Source organism: Lampris incognitus, chromosome 15, assembly GCF_029633865.1.
Source record: "Lampris incognitus isolate fLamInc1 chromosome 15, fLamInc1.hap2, whole genome shotgun sequence".
NCBI lineage: Eukaryota > Metazoa > Chordata > Actinopteri > Lampriformes > Lampridae > Lampris > Lampris incognitus.
Window position 1 is genome coordinate 3,971,250 of NC_079225.1, and position 23,237 is coordinate 3,994,486.

The following is a 23,237-nucleotide window of genomic DNA, read 5'->3' on the forward strand; positions in this document are numbered from 1 at the left end:
ATAAAACTGGGACCTCCTGACACATGCTTCATAAGCCCAGGTGGAAACATCAGCTGCATAGGACAGTTTCAAGCCACAACCAACTACAAGGAGAAACAATACTCCTTTCCAGTGTATGTGATCAAGGGGAGAGGCAGCTGTCTGCTGAGTCGTCCAGAGGCAGTGGAGATGGGTCTAGTGAAGCGGATGAATGAGGTCAGTGGAGTTTTCGGTTCAAGTGGACTGCTGAAAACAGACCCAGTGAAAATAGCTCTGGTGGAGGGTGCCCAGCCATACGCGGTGCATACAGCCAGACGGATACCACTGCCACTTGTACCACTGGTTAAGAAAGAACTGCAGCGCATGGAAAATGAGGGCATTATTGAAAAAGTGACTCAGCCCACAGAATGGTGCGCCGCTATGGTGCCGGTGCTGAAACCGAACAAGAAAGAGGTTCGCTGCTGCGCTGACCTCAGGAGGCTGAATCGAGCGGTGAAACGTGAGAAATACGTGCTGCCCACTATGGAGGAAATAATGCCAAGGCTCGCAGGGTCAAAGTTCTTCACAACGTTGGATGCAGCAAGTGGGTTTTACCAGATCCCCTTGCATGAAGACAGCAGGGGGCTCACCACTTTCATCACCCCATTTGGGAGGTATGCTTTCTGCCGCCTTCCATTTGGTATAACGAGTGCTCCAGAGATTTTCCAGAGAAAGATGGCGGAAACTCTGACCGGGCTAGAGGGCACAGAGGTGTACATGGATGACATCCTTATACATGGAGAGACTGAGGAAATCCATGACCGGCGCCTAGCAGAGGCGCTGGGGGTCATTGAAACAGCAGGTCTCAAACTGAACCAAGCGAAATGCAAGTTCAAACAGAAACAAGTCCGCTTCCTTGGTCATATCATCAACGAGGCAGGCATCAGACCTGACCCGGACAAAGTGGCCGGAATAGAGAACTTTCCTCAGCCCCAGAACATGACGGAACTCAAGAGGTTCCTCGGGATGGTGAACTATTTGGCAAAATACGTCCCAGAGCTGTCCACTGTAGGTCAGCCGCTTTATGGACTGCTTAAAGCAACGACAGAGTGGCTGTGGGGACCTGCACAGAACACAGCATTCCAAGACCTTAAAGCAGCACTCGCCACCGCCCCGGTACTCACCTTTTATGACGTCACTAAGGCTACGGTGGTGTCAGCAGATGCCAGCAGCTACGGGCTGGGAGGCGTTCTGCTCCAGCAGCACGGGGAACACTGGAAGCCCGTGGCCTACTGCTCCCGACGGCTGAGTGACGCAGAGACAAGGTACGCACAGATCGAGAAAGAGTGCTTAGCCAGCGTCTGGGCATGTGAAAGGTTCGAGAAGTACTTGTTTGGGCTTGACAATTTCAGACTTGTCACCGATCATAAACCACTAGTGCCTCTCATGAACAGCAAAGACTTGGATAATGTGCCCATTAGGTGCCAGAGACTGTTAATGAGGCTGATGCGTTTCAATGCAGTGGCTGAATACGCACCAGGCAAAACTTTAGCTGTGGCTGATGCACTCTCCAGAGGCCCAGAGCAGCGCTACGGAGATGGTGCTTCTCATGATGATGTTGCAGCGCACATTGATGCCATCGTGTGCCAGGTACCTGCCACACCTCAAAGGATGCAGGAGATAAAACAGAGCACGGATGGGGATCTGCAGCTCCAGACAGTGTTGGGCTTCATCAGACACGGCTGGCCTGAGTATGTCGATAAAGTGCCGGAGACAGTCAGAGACTTTTATCAGGTGAGAGGGGAGTTATCTGAGGTAGATGGTTTAGTCATCAGAGGCAGTCGTATCGTCATTCCCACAGAGATGAGGGAGGTGATCTTAGACAGAATACACGACGGGCACCAGGGGATAGTTAAGTGCAGAGAGAGAGCTAGCCAGTCAGTGTGGTGGCCCAAAATGACAGAGCACATTACAACAAAGATACAGCAATGTCAATTCTGCAGAGAACACAAGAACACACAGAGAAAAGAGCCTTTAATGTCAAGTGAGCTCCCATCCAGACCATGGCAGAAAGTTGGCATAGACCTGTGTGAGTACAAAAAGCAAAACTACTTGATAGTGTCTGACTATTATTCCAGGTTTTTGGAGATCCTAAATCTACCAACAACTACTAGCAGTCAGGTTGTAGCTAGGCTGAAGGCTACATTTGCACGTTTTGGTATCCCTGAAATTGTAGTTAGTGATAATGGGCCACAGCTAGTTTCAGAAGAGATGAGGAGGTTCAGTGAGGATTATGATTTCATCCATGTGACTTCAAGCCCACACTACCCCCAGAGTAATGGACAGGCAGAGAGGGCTGTTCAGATAGCCAAAAGCATATTAAGGCAGGAAGACCCCCTCCTCGCCCTGTTGACATACAGAGCTACACCCTCTTCTTCCACTGGAGCCAGTCCAGCGGAATTGCTCATGGGTAGGAGACTCAGAACCACCTTACCCACATTGCAGCATAACCTGAAACCGGCCTGGCCTAAAGAGGAACTGATCAAAACCGCTGACGCCGCAGCCAAATCGAGGCAGGCTTTCTACTACAACCGCAGGAACAGCGTGCGGACACTGCGCCCACTGAACTCGGGTGACGCAGTACTCACCAAACTTGATGGACAGAAAACATGGACAATGCCAGCAGTTGTTCACAGTCAGAGCTCCACTCCCAGATCCTACATAGTGGAGACAGCTCAAGGTGAACATTACAGAAGGAACAGGCGCCACCTGTTGGCCACACCTAAAACACTCACCTTTGTCAGCAGGGATCCTGACCATGTCACTCCAGGGGAGAATGGAAACATGGATGAGTCCCGAGCAGCAGAAAGGCCAACTTCCACACCATATGTTACTCGCTCTGGCAGGGTGAGCAAGCCAGCAATCCGGCTGGATTTGTGAGGCGTATGGACTTGTGTACTGTGGGGGATTTTTTATTTTTTTTGTGAAAAGGGGGGTGATATACAGGTTAGAAAATCATCTTAGAGGGGGAGATGTAATGAATGAAAGGTCACGTGTTTAACTTGACCTACTCACGCGTGTACGTGCAGTGCGCGTGACGTATACAGGAAGTAAGAAGCGCATGTTATGAAGGTTGTATGTCGGATGAACGCTAGTAAAAGCTACACAGTTAAGAACCTACGAAGTCGGCTTGTTCTTGAATTATTCTTATGTCAGTAAGACAAGGCGTCTACGGACATTACACCTTCTCTCTGCCTTCCCCAGCTCTGGCCACGCTTACCCCTTCGTTCATAGGAGCCTGCTGGTCGTAGAATCTCAGTTGGGCCGCTTGTAACAGCCCCTGCGTCTTCTCAGCTGCGAACCGCCATTGTTCCGCAGCCTCTCGATCCAGCCTCTCTGCATGCCGGCAGTGAGCTAGAACGTTTGGCAAGTCAGTTGTTTCCCAGCCAATGCAGGTCAGTTTAACCTTCGCGCACATTAGTCCATCTCAGCCCCAGCTTGGAGCGCATGATACTAGCAATCTCAGCAGCTGAGGGACTGTACATGTCAACCAGCGCACGTATCTCTGTAGCAAAATCATCTGAATTCTCAGCGGGGTCAGTTAGAGTTTTACAAATGTGTCTCAGTTCATCAGAGCGCCATGGTCTGTACACTTCAACCTCCGGCTGCCATTGATCTTCTTGCCCAGCCACCGGAGCTCGGGGGTTAGGGCATCTAATCATTGGCAGCTGTAGTTGCTTAAAACTGTCGCTCCAGTCCTCCACTCCTGATTCATCCTCAAGTATTCTATGCCGTTGTCTAGTCATTCTAGGACCAGGGGCCAGTTCCCGGGCCTGCGTGTATGGCGGAGCTTGAGCCCCTCCCTCCTCAGCAACTGCAGCCCCCCCCCCCCGCCCGGCTGCTGGGCAACGGGCTGTGCTTGCAGCGCTAGGGGCTTGGCGTCAAATGGAGGAGGGAGGTAAGCATTGTCAGGCACCGCAGCAGGTGGAGGCGGGGCATGCGGGTTCGGGTACAGCGTGGCAGGGGGGCAGTCTAAATCTAACAAGTCACTTTTTGGTAGCAGTTTGTGCATACCTTCCTTCAACTCCTTTGACAGTTTAGCTATCAGTCCCTGTTGTGATTTACTAAGCCTTTCTGCAGCTACATCCTCCCATTTCTTGAAAGCCTCCCAATCAATCTTACTCTCTTATTTCTTCCCCTTCTTCTATTTATATTCCTCAAGCTCTTTTATCACTAGTTCCAGAACGGATACGCTGAACGTACCATGGGGGTATGGGAATGAGGAATGCTTTGCCCATCATTGAATCTGACTAACCACGTCAATGGAAAACTTATAGTACATTGTTTTTGCTGGTCCGGAAAGTTCTTTCGAGCCACTAGCAGTCGTACCCATTTCAAAACACCGTTCACAAAAATGGGCGTGGCTAAAAAAGAAACTGTGTGATCAGCACAGAATTAGACAATCCCTATCAATAAAACAGTGTATTAAAAAAATCAAATGCGCAAAAACCAAAACAATCAAGCCGAAAAATATAGCAAAATGGCTTATGCTACCATGGAATAATTTCGTTTCCTTTTCAGACAAAGGTTATCCACCACTCGCAGGGAGTAAAGCGGTATTTTACCACCCCTTAGAGCAGAAATCTGTCTCTCTCCCTTCACTCACAGACACACACACGCACGTGCGAAGAGGGCCCGACACAGACAGACAAGACAGTCAGACTCAAAAAAACACCACGTGGTTCGAAAGTAGGCTAGACTTGTACAATGGGCCCCTAGGATAGCGCCTTAAAAATAAGCACCTAGACTGATCAGTATTATTCCGAGCTGAAAAATCTCAAGAAGTATATAGGCTAAAAAAATCCCTTAATCTGTCCGAGCTAAAAAATCGTCAAGGACTAGGCTGTAGGCTCAAACCTTAAATTCAAGCAGACTATTGGGCGACTAGAAACAAACACAATACAATACAGACAAGGCGGCTTCAGGCTCCACCAACACAGATCCACCACAAATACACAGAAAGAAACCATGAAATATCAATAAACAAGGTTCAGTAACCGCAAATAGAGTAGGTTCGTTACACGTACCTGAATCCCGGAGTTCGGACAGCCGTGTCGGGAAAGGGGGTTCCTTTTTAAAAACCCACAGTATAGTGTCGGAACCTTGCTTCCCAGTAGTTCTAGCAACAAACCGCTGGTCAGCGCGACCCAGCACGGCCGACCAAACACCGAAAATCAGTGTTCGTCCGAAGTCGCCAGTTATGATGGAAATTATAAAAATGAGTTGGTCAGGAGCCTTGGTTGTCAATAAGTCATTTAGAAAAACATTTATTTAGAAAAGCAAGACAAAAACAGACTTTGCGCGCAAAGGGACAGTTTACAAAGAGTAACCCGTCACGGAAGAACAGCCAGAAGAGAATGGTGAAGAAGAGAGGGACGCGTTGGCCCTGCTAAGTATTTTTATAGGCTTAGATCAAAGGATCTATTCAACAAAGGGCATAGGTGTGAGAATGTGAGTCTGGCAAATGGTCTGGGGGCTTCAGCGCAATCTGAATGGCTAGGTGTAATCTCTGGATCTTCCAGGCGCAATCTGGCCAGGGATAGATAAGACAAAAGACTTTGTTGTGTTCAAAGGGGGTTATGTTAAGACAAAGGCGTTTGATCTGTTCAAGTGGAGTATATTGATAACTAAATTTTTCCATCACAGGTAACACCGTCGTTTTGACTATTGTCGACCGGTTTTCCAAAGCTGTTCACTTATCGGCTCTCCACAAACTCCCCTCCTCAGCCGAGACAGCGGACCTCCTGATCATCCATGTTGTCCGCCTACATGGCATCCCCCAGGACATCGTTTCTGACCGTGGCCCCAAGTTCACTTCCCGGGCGTGACAAGGCCTTCTGTAAGGGGAATAGGACCACGGTCAACCGCTCCTCCGGGTACCACCCCCAGACCAAACCAGTGCCTCGAGGCAGCCCTGCGTTGTCTGACCACCAGCAACCCGCAGAGCAAACATCTGCCATGGGTGGAATACGCCCTCAACTCCATGACCAGCACAGCCACGGGTATGTCTCCTTTCGAGTGCTTGCTTGGTTACCCTCCCCCTATGTTTCCCCGTCAGGAGTTGGAGGCTGCGGTCACGTCCACCAGAGCCCATCTCTGCCGGTGTCACTGCGTCTGGAAGGATGCCCGTACCGCTTAGATCTGTGGAGCGGTCCCAGCGCGGTGCCAACCGCTGCCGGCCAGGGACCTGCCCCTCCAAACACCCTCCCAGAAGCTCGCACCCCGCTACGTGGGGCTTTTCTCCATCGAACGCATCATCAACCCCTCTGCGGTACGTCTCACTCTGAATGTCCATCCGGTGTTTCATGTCTCGATGCGCAAGCCTGTGTCCTCCAGTTCCCTGTCTCCCCCTGTCGCAGCTCCTCCACCTCTCCGTGTCCTGAAGGATGGTGACCCAGCCTGGTCGGTCAAGCAGCTGTTTGCGGTCTGTCGTAGGGGGTGGGGTTTCCAGTATCTTGTTGACTGGGGGGCGGGTTATGGTCCTGAGGACCAGAGCTGGGTTCCCACTACCTACCTGGCCAACCCTACCCTGCTGGACGACTTCTATCGTGCCCACCCTGACGCTCCTGGGCGGTCATCCGGTGTCTCCTGTCGGGAGGGGGCTACTGTTGTGGTTCAACCCCCTGCTCGGCCCTCTGGCTCCACCGTGAGGTCACGAAGCACATCTCCATCATCTGTCTCAGAAACACCAGGCACGTCTGCGCGCACTCGCACCTGTCTACAATCTATAACCACCACACCTGCGAATGATCAGCTCATCCCCAATCTTCAAGACCCCAGCCAACCCAGAACGTGCCTAAGCGACAGTCGGTAACGTTGTCTAGCTCAGCGTTTCTCAAACCTCTCCTGGAGGACCACTTGTCCTGCATGTTTTAGATCTCTCCCTGCTCCAACACAGCTGATTCAAATGATCAACTTGTTATGAGCTCCCGAAGCTGCCTAATAACAAAACTGATCATTTAAATCAGCTGTGTTGGAGCAGGGAGAGATCTAAAACATGCAGGACAAGTGGTCCTCCAGGAGAGGTTTGAGAAACGCTGGTCTAGCTTACTTAGTGTTCTCGTTCCTTCTAGTCAAATTGTCAACCCAAGTTTTCCTTCACGTTTCCTCCGTGTCTTCTGGTGTCCTGTTTAATCCTGTTTTCCCTGTCTCCTCAAGAACCTCTCGAGCTCTGCCCTCTACCACGGACCCTAACCTCTCACTTTGAACTCCCAGCTTTTGGTTTTGGACCTCTGAAGGATTCACTCTCTCTCACGGATTACGGACCCTGGAAAACCATGCCCGGACTTCTCTTGGATCACGGACCACGGACACCTTTGTCTGCACGCATATTTCATACATTGGACACGCCATTTAAATACCGCACCACAGGTAGAGTAAATACTTACACATAGCCTAATTACACAACCCGCTGGTCATCACACATAGTTTAGACATACATCCCACAAACAAGACGAACAACGCACCATACACAATACATTTTATTCTTGTATCTTTCCTTGTTCAGTTTTGTTAATAAATCCGCCCTCCCGGCGGCTAATGTTTCCGCTGCCTCTGAAATGCCTCTTTTGGTTCCGCTCCGGCCGTTGCCATAACATATCTATTACCACCATACTGAATCCATGTAGGATTTCTACTGGTACACACCCATTTCTACTGTCTAATCTATCTGTCTGTCTGTCTATCTCTCTACTATCTATCTGTCTCTCTATTCTATCTATCTATAATTTGAATCACAGCAAGAAGGTCCTGGGTTCGAACCTCAAGCCGTCCCATGTCCTTTCTGTGTGGAATTTGCATGTTCTTCCCTCTCCCCGTGTCTGCGTGGGTTTCATCCCGCCATCAAAAAGACATGCATGTTAGGGTTAATACTACTGCCTGTGCCCCTGAGCAAGGCAATGGAAAGAAGAAGTGGAGTTGGTTCCCAGGTGCTGCAGCTGCTCACTGATCCTGTGCAGTAGGATTGGTTACATGCAGAGAATTTATTCATTGTAAGAATTACAATGTCCAATTTTCATTCGTTTCAGTACCAGAATATCAAACATTTGTTCTTACATGGTAATTATGATACAATTGGGGGGGGGGCTGTAATATCAATGCGTAATTATGAATGTAATGAGATTATTTTATGATTGAAAGCATGATTTGTTCCCCCAAAGGTACTTCTACCAATTTTTGGTTCATTCTAGAAAAGACACAGTTGTCACACTACTTTGGGAAAAAAAATACTGATTTACTGGAAGGAAACTACAAGGATTATAACATAATAAGGTGAGCAATTTTTTTTTAACCAAAATTTCCAATTACAGTGAATTCAGAGCAAGAATCAGTTATGGTTTCCGTTATGGTGACATATTCTATAGCGGGAATTCTCTGACACGTCACCCCTGTGGTCTTATCTCCATGGTTACCATAATCTTCATTGGTGTGAGCAATTTAAACAAAAACCACGATCTCGGGATTGTAGCTGTGAGCGATGTGGCACCGAGTGGGTTAAAAGGAAGCCCGAGCTGACTGAAGAGCATCGCCCCCATCCTATCAGTTCGCTAGTACGAAGTCCCAGCCCACCGCCCTCTCCTCGTCCCGGGGGACAGCCAGTGGTAATCAGTATGTTGGAGTTTATCATTCCGGTAGTGGAAAACAACCCTCTCTCGCCTCTACTTGTTGATTGCATTTGGGTCATTTTCAAGAACACCTACTGCAGATATTGTAACGCTGGTGGAGGTTTTTGGGGAAGCGCAGCGCATGTTTCAGTCCCGAAGACAACTGGATCACCAGCATCGAGACACGGAACACGGTGAGATTGTAAACTCTTGTTAGAGACGCTTTTCTTTTTGTCGCGTCGTTGTGTTTTCCCCAGTGTTCACAGACACTTGATTAATGTTAACATATGTGAGTTTCACCCTGGCGTCGGTTTGTGGGCACTTGCTTAAAAAGAAAGTCTGGCTCTTGGAGTAGAGATATGTTAGAAGTTTGCATGGCCGGCCGATCCGTGGAAAGTACGCCGTGTGAGTCGTCTGGAGACGTGTGGAGTCGTCTGGAGTCGGGGGGTTGCGGTGGAAGTGGAAGCGGGAGAACGGATGTCAAAATGACGTTTTCAGAAGTCAGCGGTGTATTTCCGGAATAAACCTGGCGATACCAGCTACATGTTTTCTCTACAACTTTAATGTTGTGCTGTGTTGTGTCGTTTAGCTGGTTTATAATGGCGTCTTTTGCCGGAATGACGTCTTTAAATACTGCACGAGGATCGTTTGCGTAGATTCAGGCGTTTTGGAGGCAGTTGTGTGACGTCTCCGACGGCGGCGGCGGGGGCCGCAGCAGGCCATATGACTTGTCACTTCTTAAAATGTAATAAATGTAATAAAACCGCTCTGTCGCCTATTGGCTTTACACATTAGCTCACACTTTCAGCATTCTGGGCTTGGCAACAGGATCGAAAATCAAACACACACACACACACACACACACACACACACACACACACACACACACACACACACACACACACACACACACACACACATATATATACACATATATAGAGCGTTTTCCCCCCGAAACCGTCAGTGGTGTTATAAGTGCTCAACTAATAAGGAGCAGAATATCAACACAGATACAGGGGGAAAAAACGTTTTTCCCCCTGTATCTGTATTTATATATATATATATATATATATATATATATATATATATATGTCATCTCATCTCTTGTATGGGACAATAATAACAGTAGATTTGGAGACATTAGTGGTTTGATACGACGGCTGGAATAGTTTTGTATAGAAAGATAAATGCTAATGTAAACGAGCTTGTCTGTTTCACAGAGACAGAAAGGAAGTAATAGAAATAACCTACCAAACTGTATTCGTTAAATAAATTTCTCTCAAAGACAAAAGAACATCCACACAATATATTGTTCTCTCCTGTAAAAGGGTAAATGAGTTAACAAAAAAGATGTGCTGTATGCATTTGTGCATGTACATACCAGCATGTGTGAACAAGCACAAGTGATATGATAATATGTGAATATTCTAAAAATATGTCCCCAACCAAAGCAACTACAGATGCTATTTTTACATCAAATATCCACTCTCAACTTGTCATGCTACATTAGTCCTGGTCTCAAAGCAGGCCAGAGCTGGATACTGTGAACAGCAGATTATGCATATGGATCAAACATAAACATAAACATTTAGATTCCATTTTCACTTTTCTATGATCAATATTATGTGAAGAAATAGACTTATCAATCAATTTAATGTTGTGATGATTATATCAGACATCTGGGTTGATAGAATAATTAACTCAGGAGCAAAGTAACTCATTTTGGGCACATAATTTACCTTGAGATCTGGCAGTGTCGCTTTAACTGAGCAACAGCGTACTGGTAGTATGCATGTCAAAAAAAGTCTGTAAAAGTAGACACTGGAAGGAGTCAACAATTTCAAAGAATATCTCTAGTAGACAGAAAAATGCAAGGAAATGTGCAAGTGCACAAACCTTACCTGAACAGTACCTAGCAAGGAGAGCTGCAGTTGTCATTATTACAAGGAGCAGCAACAGTCTCTTGACTGATTCTTGGTAATTGGAGCCTATTAGCTTTAATTAAAGGGATAAAAAAGCCTCACCTTGTGTTATATAGTTGCAATGTCTTTTTGTCTCATTTACGTGTTACAGTCATAAACCTGACATAACAGAAGGCAAAACTAGCCCCATATGTGACTTTAGCTCTTTGAAACCTTCTGTCACCCTCAGGTGCAGTAATAAAAGCTTGCTTTATGCAACTATTCGGAATAAATCTAAACGCTTTTTTAAAACCTGTGTTCAATCAGCTATAGGCCCAAGATTTTTGAAGGTATGCTTATATTTTCCAAGGTCTCTGCAGTCCCACCGGTGCAGTAAAATGTTTGGCCTGGGTGAAACAAATGTTTAAATCCATTATTTCAACAGCCTGTGCCATGAAGAAGTGCAGCAGACAGTGCCATCTTAAAACCCAAAATCAACAGTGGAGGCTATCGAAATATTTGATTTAAACATTGGTTTCACCCTGGATAAAAATTATATCCTACTGGCAGGACTGCAAAGATCTTGGAGATCATGAGCCTACCTTTGAAAATGCTACAGTTGTTTGAAAACAGGGGAAAAAAGGGGATGAAAGTGACACTTTAATACAAATCAAATGCTCTGTTCAGGATTTATTGCACTTTGTATGTAGCCCCCAATGTTCAATGTAAATTGAGAATTATCAGATGTTGCATTTCTTTTTCTGTTAATAAATGCCATAGTCTTCTTTCTGTGGTTCAATTTTCAGGCTTTATTACAAGTGAATTAAGAAAAAAATTATCAGTGCATTCCTGTCTGTCTGCTCTACATAAGGAAATTGCCTATTAGCAAGTGATATATACTGCAAAGTGCACACAGGTGGGCTATATCTTATGCAGGCAGCACAATCTGAAGGGGATTGGAGACTGCAAGGTGGTGACAGGGGAGAACGTAACTAGGCTGCATCGGATGGTGGTCTGTAGGATGACTTTGGAGACCAAGAAGAGGAAGAGAGTGAAGGCACAGCCGAAGATCAAATGATGAAAGTTGAAGAAGGAAGACTGTTGTGTGGAGTTCAGGGAGGAGTTAACAGGTGCTGGGTAGTAGTGAAGAGTTGCTGTATGGCTGGACAAGCACTATAGAAATAGTGAGGGAGACAGCTAGGAAGGTACTTGGTGTGTCATCAGGACAGAGGAGGGAAGACAAGGAGACTTGGTGGTGGAATGACGAAGTACAGCAAAGTATACAGAGGAAGAGGTTGGGAAAGAAGAAGTGCGATAGTCAGAGAGAGATGAAGAAAGTAGACAGGAGTACATGGAGATGCGGCATAAAGCAAAGAGAGAGGTGATGAAGATAAAGGAAAAGGTGTATGGTGAGTTGTATGAGAGGTTAGACATTAAGGAAGGAGAAAAGGATGTGTACCGATTGGCTAAACAGAGGGACCGAGCTGGGAAGAGGTTTACTGGTGCCGATTTTCAAGAACAAGGGCGATGTGCAGAACTGTAGCAACCACAGAGGTATAAAGTTGATCAGTCACAGCATGAAGATATGGGAAAGAGTAATAGAAGCTAGGTTAAGAGGAGAGGTGATGATCAGCAAGCATCAGTATGGTTTCATGCCACCAAAAAGCACCACAGATGTGATGTTTGCTTTGAGAATGTTGATGGAGAAGTATAGAGAAGGCCAGAAAGAGTTACATTGTGTCTTTGTGGATTTAGAGAAAGCATAGTATGACAGGATGCCGAGAGAGGAGGTGTGGTGTTGTATGAGGAAGTCGGGAGTGGCAGAGAAGTATGTAGGAGTGGTGCAGGATATGTATGAGGGCAGTGTGACAGTGGTGAGGGGTGCGGTAGGAATGACAGATGGGTTCAAGGTGGAGGTGGGATTACATCAAGGATCGGCTCTGAGCCCTTTCTTGTTTGCAATGATGATGGACAGTAGAATAGTGAGGATGCAAGGAGTAGAGGTGACGAAGGTGGATGAGTTTTAATACTTGGGGTCAATGGTCTAAAGTAACGGGGAGTGCAGAAGAGAGTGCAGGCAGGGTGGAGTGGGCGGAGAAGAGTGACATGAGTGATTTGTGACAGAAGGGTACCAGCAAGAGTTAAAGGGAAGGTTTACAAGATGGTTGTGAGACCAGCTGTTGTATGGTTTGGAGACATTGGCACTGATGAAAAGGTGGAGCTGGAGCTGGAGGTGACAGAATTGAAGATGATAAGATTTTCATTTGAAGTGATGAAGAAGGACAGGATTAGGAATGAGTATATTAGACAGCTCAGGTTGGACGGTTTGGAGACAAAGCAAGAAAGACAAGATTGAAATGGTTTGGACATGTGTGGAGGAGAGATGCTGGGTATATTGGGAGAAGGGTGCTGAATATGGAACTGCCAGGGAAGAGGAAAAGAGGAAGGCCAGAGAGGAGGTTTATGGATGTGGTGAGGGAGGACATGCAGGTGGCTGGTGTGACAGAGGAAGATGCAGAGAACAGGAAGAAATGGAAATGGATAATCTGCTGTGGCGCCCCCTAACAGGAGCCGCTGAAAGTAGTAGTAGTAGTAGTAGTAGTAGTAGTAGTAGCAAGAGATATAGCCTGCAGTTTATGAATGAAAAAATTTAGTAAAACATGAATATTTTTCACGAGACAACATGTCAAATTATCAAATCCTGATATTAGTGTAGCCTACTGAACCTTGATCTATATGTTCACTATTCAGAAACCATAACAAAATTCCAAAGTAGGCTACAGTGATGAAAACATCAGATGAATATATCGGTAACTATTGCCTTCCTGCACGCCCAATTGAATGGTCATAGTAAGCTGTGAGCAGACATCATTTAGTTCCGAAATCTGCCTTATATATAGCCCCTATATATGAGATATATATGGACTATATTAGGATATATACCAGATGGCGACAGTGAACCTCAAGAGCAGAATGAATCAGGGCCATGGGACTTTTTCATACAACCAACTTTATATTAGATAGTATACTTTTAATCAGCTCGGTTGTTTAAGTGTTAGATCTAATTGTAAAGATGCATCATTCCTCGAAGTTTCTTCCAAATCTTTTCAAAAGTTTCTGAGAAATTGTATGCAATGGACCAACACAAATGGAGACTGATCCATACCGATCCAACCATCCTCCTCGATCGTTCAAACTGTGGGGGAAAAGACTGTTGGATTTATTCCTAAAAGGCCCAACGGCAAGTTTATGTGACCGAATCTCAGTCACAGAAGATGATGACGAGTTGAGGTCACATAATGGGGCATCATCATCACCTGCCAATCCAGTCATTTGTTTTCGAATCATATCATCATCATCACAATTGTAAAAGACAAAAAAAGATTCTTCGACTCAGTCAGAGCTTGGTCTTGTTTGATTTTTATTAAGGTTAAACACATCAAGTGTCTTTTCTTAACAAGAAAAATATGTGGAGGATGGATGTTAGGCTCATATTTATTGCTTTAAACTAGAGCCACTTTTTCATGCACATGTGCTGGCTTGCTTGACTGGGTTTGACTTGGCGCATTAGCCCGGCGTGGTTAAGGTTTGCATTTCACATACAATAGGCTACATGTTTGAAGGTGTCTTTAACTGATGGCATGGGTTAGTGCTGTTTGCTATTGCACTGTGCAAAGGTTGTTGGTAGCCAGCTACTTAACATCATGGATTTTCAGGATGTTATTACGATTTTGCTTGTACTCTACCGCTTATCGCTTGAGAAAAGGAGACTGGATCATGAAATGGACCCTTGAAGAGGTGAAGACCATGTTGACAAAGCCCATCTGATGTCACCGCAGCCCGCCTGGAGGCAGACCTTGTGTTCTCTGGTTCATCTTGGGTGTGACTCAGCACAGCTCGGCATGTTTAAACTAGTCATGGAAACACAAATTACAGCGGCATTGTTTGCCAATAGGCCTGCAATCCTCATGTAATCTTCAGATATTAGGGAGTAAAATTTGAATTCATTTAAATGTCAAAATTATTATACATGACTACTTGAACTGTTGAAAGGCTGCTATGAATATTTACCAGTTTTCTATCTTGAAATCAGTGCAAATTCCAGTTACATATAGTACAGATGAATCAAACACTCTCTGTCAACTTTACCTCTGTTGGTCATCACTGCCCCAGTGTATGAGGGCATCATTTCTGCCACTTCATGTCGTGTCCCTGGGGACTGCTTCCGAGAGGTCCAAACTGGCATTTCATGCCATTTTGGCTTCTTAGGAGCGATCTCTGAATCTGTAATTGTAATCTCCAACCCCCCCCCCTAAAAAAATGCCATCTTCGGGGGAAATAACACGTTTTAATTTTAGTATTATAAGCGCAAAATAAATAAAAGTGCACTGGCAGGTGTGCAAAAAAGGTAAACAAAAAAGGAGACCCAACATATTGTGTGCAGTTATAAATAATTAATTAAAAATATAACACAAAATATTTACTAATGTGTAATCAAACATCTTAACAACAGGTGCCTCTCTCTCATCATCTTACTCATAACAAATAAGTCTAAATGTGTGAGTTATTCATTTTATTTTTATAATAATTAAAAATACATATACACACACTGATCAGCCAAAACATTAAAACAACCTGTCTAATGTGTAGGTCCCCCTTGTACCCTCAAAACAGCTCTGACCCATCAATGCATGGAACTCCAAAGGTGTCCTCTGGTATCTGGCACCAAAACATGAGCAGCAGATCCTTTTAAGTCCAGTAGGTTGTGAGATGGGACCTCCATGGATTGGACTTGTTTTTCCAGCACATCCCACAGATGCTTGATCGGATTGAGATCTGGGGAATTTGGAGGCCAAGGCAACACCTTGAACTCTTTTTCATGTTCCTCAAACCATTTCTGAACAATTTGTGCAGTGTGGCAGGGGGCATTATCCTGCGGAAAGAGGCCTCTGCCATTAGGGAATATTGCTGCCATGAGGGGTGTACCTGGTCTGTAATAATGTTTAGGTAGGTGGTACGTGTCAAAGTAACATCCACATGAATGCTGGGACACAAGGTTTCTTAACAGAACATTGTCCAGAGCATCACACTGCCTCTGCTGGCTTGCCTTCTTCCCATAATGCATCCTGGTGCCATCGCTTCCCCAGGTAAACGGCGCTCATGCACCCGGCTGTCCACATGATGTAAAAGCAAATATGATTGATCAGACCAGGCCGCCTTCTTTTATTGCTCCATGGTCCAGTTCTGATGCTCATATGCCCATTGTAGGTACTTGGGCACCCTGACTGGTCTACAGCTACACAGCCCCATACGCAGCAAGGTGTGGTGCACTGTGTGTCCTGACACCAGTCTATCATAGCCAGTGTTAACTTTTTCAGCAATTTGAACTACAGTAGCTCTTCTGTGGGATTGGACCAGACAGGCTAGCCTTCACTCCCCAGGCACATCAATGAGCTTTGAGCACCCATGACCCTGTCACCAGTTTACTGGGTGTCCTTACTTAGACCACTTTAGGTAGGTACTGTCCACTACCTACTGGGAACACCCCAAAAGACCTGTTGTTTTGGAGATGCTCTGATCCAGTCGTCTAGCCATTACAATTTGGTCCTTGTCAGTCACTCAGATCCTTACACTTAACCATTTTCCCTGCTTCCAACATATCAACTTCAACAACTGACTGTTCACTTGCTGCCCAATATACCACCCCTTGTGAGGTGCCATTGTAATAAGATAATCAATGTTATTCACTTACCTGTCAGTGGTTTCAATGTTTTGGCTGATTGGTGTAGACTGAATTGCCAACCCCCCTCTCCCCATCAACACCATTGAAGGTTTCTGAAAAAACAAATGCTATATACACTACCGTTCAAAAGTTTGGGATCACCCAAACAATTGCGTGTTTTCCATGAAAAGTCACACTTATTCACCACCATATGTTGTGAAATGAATAGAAAATAGAGTCAAGACATTGACAAGGTTAGAAATAATGATTTGTATTTGAAATAAGATTTTTTTTACATCAAACTTTGCTTTCGTCAAAGAATCCTCCATTTGCAGCAATTACAGCATTGCAGACCTTTGGCATTCTAGCTGTTAATTTGTTGAGGTAATCTGGAGAAATTGCACCCCACGCTTCCAGAAGCAGCTCCCACAAGTTGGATTGGTTGGATGGGCACTTCTTTGAGCAGATTGAGTTTCTGGAGCATCACATTTGTGGGGTCAATTAAACGCTCAAAATGGCCAGAAAAAGAGAACTTTCATCTGAAACTCGACAGTCTATTCTTGTTCTTAGAAATGAAGGCTATTCCATGCGAGAAATTGCTAAGAAATTGAAGATTTCCTACACCGGTGTGTACTACTCCCTTCAGAGGACAGCACAAACAGGCTCTAACAGGTACTATTTAATGAAGATGCCAGTTGGGGACCTGTGAGGCGTCTGTTTCTCAAACTAGAGACTCTAATGTACTTATCTTCTTGCTCAGTTGTGCAACGCGGCCTCCCACTTCTTTTTCTACTCTGGTTAGAGCCTGTTTGTGCTGTCCTCTGAAGGGAGTAGTACACACCGGTGTAGGAAATCTTCAATTTCTTAGCAATTTCTCGCATGGAATAGCCTTCATTTCTAAGAACAAGAATAGACTGTCGAGTTTCAGATGAAAGTTCTCTTTTTCTGGCCATTTTGAGCGTTTAATTGACCCCACAAATGTGATGCTCCAGAAACTCAATCTGCTCAAAGAAGTGCCCATCCAACCAATCCAACTCGTGGGAGCTGCTTCTGGAAGCGTGGGGTGCAATTTCTCCACATTACCTCAACAAATTAACAGCTAGAATGCCAAAGGTCTGCAATGCTGTAATTGCTGCAAATGGAGGATTCTTTGACGAAAGCAAAGTTTGATGTAAAAAAAATCTTATTTCAAATACAAATCATTATTTCTAACCTTGTCAATGTCTTGACTCTATTTTCTATTCATTTCACAACATATGGTGGTGAATAAGTGTGACTTTTCATGGAAAACACAAAATTGTTTGGGTGATCCCAAACTTTTGAACGGTAGTGTATGTATATATAACTTTGTTTAAAGAAACACTCAACGGTAGGGAAAGTGCTCAACAAATAAGGAGCAAAATAATCCAGTGAGTCAACTAAATTCTTTGAGACAGTACAAGCCTGTTTCGTGCCATAAGCAATCATCAGATATATAGAGCTGATTTTTTCCCGTATCTGTGTTGATATTCCGCTCCTCATTAGTTGAGCACATAAAACACCATTGACGGTTTTGGAAAAAAACCCTATTTATATATAATCCATTCAAGTAAATTCTTTATGAGACAGTACAAGCCCTTTTTCATGCCATAAGCAATCATCAGCTCTGTGTGTGTGTGTGTGTGTGTGTGTGTGTGTGTGTGTGTGTGTGTGTGTGTGTGTGTGTGTGTGTGCGTGTGCGTGTGTGTGTGTGCGTATGTATATATACTATATATGTGTGTGTGTGTATATATATGTGTGTATATATATACGTATATTAGCAGCTGATGAGTGAGAGACGCACGAAACAGGCCTGTACTGCTATGCATTAAAATCTTTTTTCCTGTATCTGTGTTGATATTCCACTCCTCATTAGTCGAGAACTCAACACCATTGACAGTTTCGGAAAAAAACGCTATGTATATATATATATATATATATATATATATATATATACTTAGCACAAAAAGTAAGGAAATTTGGGTTTGGTAGATTATTTCTTTGTTGTAACAATGCTTCTTGGCGATAAATCTTATACCGTTGGAAAACCTGTTTATTTCCCTTTTAAATGGCGCCACATTTGTAAGAAACATGCATTTGTGGGATGAGCAGCAGAGCCGAGTATGTGGGTTGTGCCCCTGAAAAATTTGCCAAATCTTCTCTGCCAATGCCAAACAGCTTATTTTGCTGTTGCTATTGACTCTTGTTTTGAGCTTCTGGTACCCCAGGTGCTGACAATCAGGTGCCTGATATAAGATTTATTGCCACGAAGCATTGTTACAACAAAAGAAATAATCTACCAAACACAAATTTCCTTACTTTTTGTGTTAAGTTTATATATGGTACAAATAATCTTCAGAACAGGCCTCAGAAAAGATGGTACAAATAATCTTCAGAACAGGCCTCACAAAAGTAATCATATGGATATTTGATATTCAGAACAGTTCATCGGTCACCCTGGATCGAAATTGGTGGTGAAGCTGCCAAATAGGTCATATGTCAGCAACACTGTGATTTATTGACACCAAACGTGGTATATGGACTGGGATCAGTTGAACCAGCTATATTAAGTTGACCCTAGGTGTGAATGTGTCGGCCCTGTGATGGCCTGGTGGCCTGTCCAGGGTTTCTCCCTGCCTGCCACCCAATGGCTGGTGGGATAGGCTCCAGCATCCCCGCGACCCTGGTTAGGATAAGCAGCTTGGAAATGGATGGATGGATGATTCACTGGCAACCTGCAAACCGCTCTTTAAGTAATATTCAAGATTGACATAACAAACTGTTGTGCTGGGCTGCGCAATCTGCTTGTTGCGTATGGAGGATAAGCAAAGCTTGACTGTTTTCTCTTTAGCCTTTAACGTTAGGCATATTTATTCACGCAAATACAGCAGGTCTTAGCTCTCTACTACCGACTCTTACAACACACACTGTCGCACACTGAGAACGTGGCAACGTCACATCCGAATGTACCGTGATACAAGAGTAAGGGTGCCATCAAATAACAACACTTAACACTCCCACTCGCTCTTAGCTCATTGGATTACCTGGAAAACAAAACAACAAAAATAAGGTTTCTTCTTTACCATGACAATGAGAACACACTCTTTGCACCTCTAAGTGCCAAACATGTCTTGAGCAAACGTCTTTAGCTTTAGCTTGGTGGCTGGCTTTGTCATTACATCAGCGATCACTTACTCAGTAGGACAGTATTCCAAGATTACCTTTCCATTATATTTTTCTCTTGTATACACACAGTGATCAGCGGGATTCTGTACGAAACCATTTTCACTCAAACATGTATGTGACATAGCAATCTAGTTTCTGCCTGACCGCTTTAGACCATAAAGAGACTTCTGCAACTTGCATACTAGCTTTTCACGCATTTCTGACTTTTTATCATAACCTTCTGGTTGCTCTATATAGATTTCACAGTCAATTGGTGCATGCAAATAGGCTGTCTTAACGTCCATCTAGTGTAAGACTAGATTCTCCTACGCTGCCTTCTGCTTGACTACTCTTCCCCTGTCATATCAGCTGTGGGTGAGAATGTCTCCTCGTAGTCAGTTCCTGGTTTCTGACTGTAGCCTTTTGCTACGAATCTCGCCTTGTACTTAACAGATCCATCAATGTCACACTTAAGTGTGTAGACCCATCTACCCCCCACTGCCTGGTGGGGGGTAGATGGGTGAGGCTGAATGTCTCGTTCTCCTCCAGTGATCGCATCTCCTCGTTCAATGCATTTTTCCACTGCCTTGATTTGGTTGACGCTATGGCGTCCTGGTAGGTTTGAGGAATGTCGCATACTGCTCTATAACAAGAGTCCACGCATGTTTGTAGTTTGTCCTCTGTATCCTCAGTCTCGAATTCCTGTAGGTAAACTGGTCTCCTCTTGGTTCGCGGTGGGTTCCTTCTGATTACAGTCTTGCCCGGCTGTGTGCGTTCAGTCTGTTCGGGTATAGTCCCAGAAACTCCACTCTGAACACCCTGACCTGATACATTTTCCACATTTTCATTAACAAAATTTTCTTCGCTGTCATTGACCCTGGTATGTACATTCCTATCACCATATTCTATGTATGACTCAGGTATTTGTGTTTCCTTTTCTTTGGCTGTCTTGGTTGTGAACTTCACCAACCTGTGCTTTTGGACCCTCTCTGTTTCTGGATAGTACACTAGATAAGCTGGGCTGTTTTTATCGTAGCCAATGAAAAAACCTTGCTCGCACCTAGAGTCTAGCTTTCCTTTCTCTTGCTTGTAAGCAAAACACATTGATCCAAATTTCTGCAGCTTGGATATGTTTGGTTTCTTGCCTGTGAACAGCTCGTATGGCGTTTTCTTTGTGCGCCTGCTGTAGCACCTGTTCCTCCCATAAGCTGCTGTCTGCATAGCGTAGTTCCATAGCTTATCTGGTAACTCGCTTTCTATCAGTAAGCAACTGCTCATATCATAGAGTTCGCCAACCTCTCTCTGCTGTGCCATTTTGGTGGGGTGAATAGGGTTCAGACATCTCATGTCTAATCCTATTCTTGGTTAACAGTGCCTGGAAGTCTTGGCTTGTAAACTCAGTGCCATTATCTGAACCGATACACTTGACTTCCCCGTAATGTGCTATGTCTGCTAAGAACCTTTCTGTGGCTTGCACTGTATCACTCTTGGACCTTAGGAAATGCACCAACACCAACTTGAGTAGTCGTCTGTAAAAGACTGTGCATATCTGTACCCTTCTATGCTCAGTGTTGGCATGGGTCAGTGTGGACTAGTTCTAAGGGTTTCTTAGCCTTTCTGTCTGGCTCCCTATTTCTCGTCTGGGTGAATTTGCCCTGTGTACACACTTCACATAACTGATCTGGTCTGACTGCACTTCCTTTCATCTCCATGCCTTTCACTACACCTTGTAACTTTTGTACATCTTCATAGTTACAACGACCCAAAATTTCATGCCAAGTTTGCATGTCGTGACACCCTTTATATTGGTCAGCACTCTCCTCAACAGTTGGCAAGTAATACAAATTTCCACTCTCGTGGATGTCAAACCTACTACCATCCTTGGTAACCATGCGGTTGTCCCCTTTCTTGAAAGTGATTGTGGTCCTTCCGTTTGTTGCTCTTGCCACCGAAAAGATGTCATATGAGTATGAAGGCATGTACAGTGTTTCCCGTAGCTGTGCTCTGTGCTGTTGTCCAGCGCTGTCCAGTAGACATATCATCACCGCTATTCCACTGCACTTGGTGCCATCGGCTAACTCCACTGAATGGGTGTCAGGCAGGAATGAGTTGTCGAAGCTTTTACACTTTAACGATGTGGGATGTTGCTCCTGCATCCACCATGATGTCTTTTATCTTCACGTTGTCTGGTGGTCTCTTGTTCTTTGTGTGCTTGGCCTTGAAGAGATGGTCTTGGTCGCTATTTTGTTCCTCCGTGACTTTTCTGACACCATCTTGTTCCCCCTTTTTCTTGCACAGGGATTTGTGGTGTGTATTATTTTTGCAGTAACTACACCACACTTTTCGAAAACATTTTCTTGCCTTGTGCCCTTTTATTCCACGCTTGTAACACGTCATTCTGGCATCTTCATCTTTTCTGTTGCTAGCGTGCGTCTTGGTGGGGCCTTGGCCTTGCCTCGCACATGTCTTCATCACATTATCCGTAGATCTTGCCGTGTTCATTTTCTCCGCCTCTTCATAGACCCGTAGTCTTCTTTTAAAGTCTGCGAACGTACCGTTATCTTCGTTTTGTGTTATGTGAACGGCTAGTGGCTTAAAAGAGTCTGGTAGCCCGCCTAGTATCATGGCTACGATCAGTCCATCACTCATGGTCTCCTCTGCATCTCTCAGCCGTAATGAGGTTCTCTGCCCTTATTATGTAGTCCGTAACACTCTTGTTGTCCGCCATGCGTAACTTGGTCAACGATGTGTATAAATTTATTATCCGCAGCTTGCTTTTTCCGGAATAATGTTCTTTCAGTATTCTTAGAGCCTTCCTGCCATCATCAGCGATAGGCTTTTATCATCTATCAGTCTTATTAGCTCAGCATAGCAATCGGCATTCTTCCTCCTATCTTCAGCTAACTGTTCTTTGCTAGTGCCGGTGGGCTCATGTAAAATAGTCTCTTTTAGCTTCAGAGTATGTAAGCAGCCTAGGAATCTTGTTTCCCAGCCTAGGAATCTTGTTTCCCAAAGTTCATACTTATCTTCGGATCCGTCGAACAAAAGCTGCGGTGCCAATACTCCTTTTGCTCTGCTTGCTATTTTGCTAATGCGCTAATTTTACCGTGGCCTACTAGCTTGCTATACTTTTTCTTTGCTAAGCTAACTTGTTAGCTTCAGTGGCTAACACATAATACGTCGCGTAAAACTTCTTCCGAGAATATAAACACGGATTAAAATACTCTGTGATATAAACGCTCACTTATCTCCCAGCTGGTCAACATAGCCTGTAGAAGTTCCGTGTAATACTTCGCGTTAAACTTCTTCCGAAATGCTAGCTTGGGTCCAACTCTGCCTGGGCCCATAACCTGTTGAGCTGGGGTGCGCAATCTTCTCCTTGCGTATGGAGGATAAGCAACGCTTGACTCGGTTTTCTCTTTAGCCTTTAACGTTTGGCATATTTATTTAGGCAAATACCGTAGGACTTAGCTCTCTACTACCGGCTCTTACAATACACACTGTCACACACAGAGAACGTGGCGACGTCGCATCCGACTGTACGGTAATACAATAAGTAAGGGCGCATCAAATAACAACACTTAACATGAACAATCATGATGGCAATATCATGGTTCTCATTTGAGGTTGTGCTGATATTGTGTATACCAAGAGATACTGTGTATACAAAGAAAGTCGAACTCTATGTTATTTTTTCGTTGTTGCTATTTTCAGCCTATAGTATTACATTCAATTAATACTAAACTGTTGTTGCCTATTGATTCCTCTTTACTGTGTTTGGAGTTCAGGGCTTATTACAATACTTACCTG

The 23,237-nt window shown here is 44.7% G+C and overlaps 1 protein-coding gene across 1 annotated transcript in view; it reads left to right on the forward strand.

The window, feature by feature from the left end:
• The first annotated feature begins 8,629 nt into the window (after positions 1-8,629).
• Positions 8,630-23,237, forward strand: part of disp1 (dispatched homolog 1 (Drosophila)) — a 112,499-nt gene continuing 97,891 nt past the window's right edge. The window contains exon 1 of the mRNA XM_056294486.1: positions 8,630-8,815. The gene's annotated coding sequence lies outside the window, so the exon portion shown is untranslated. The remainder of the gene's footprint in view (positions 8,816-23,237) is intronic.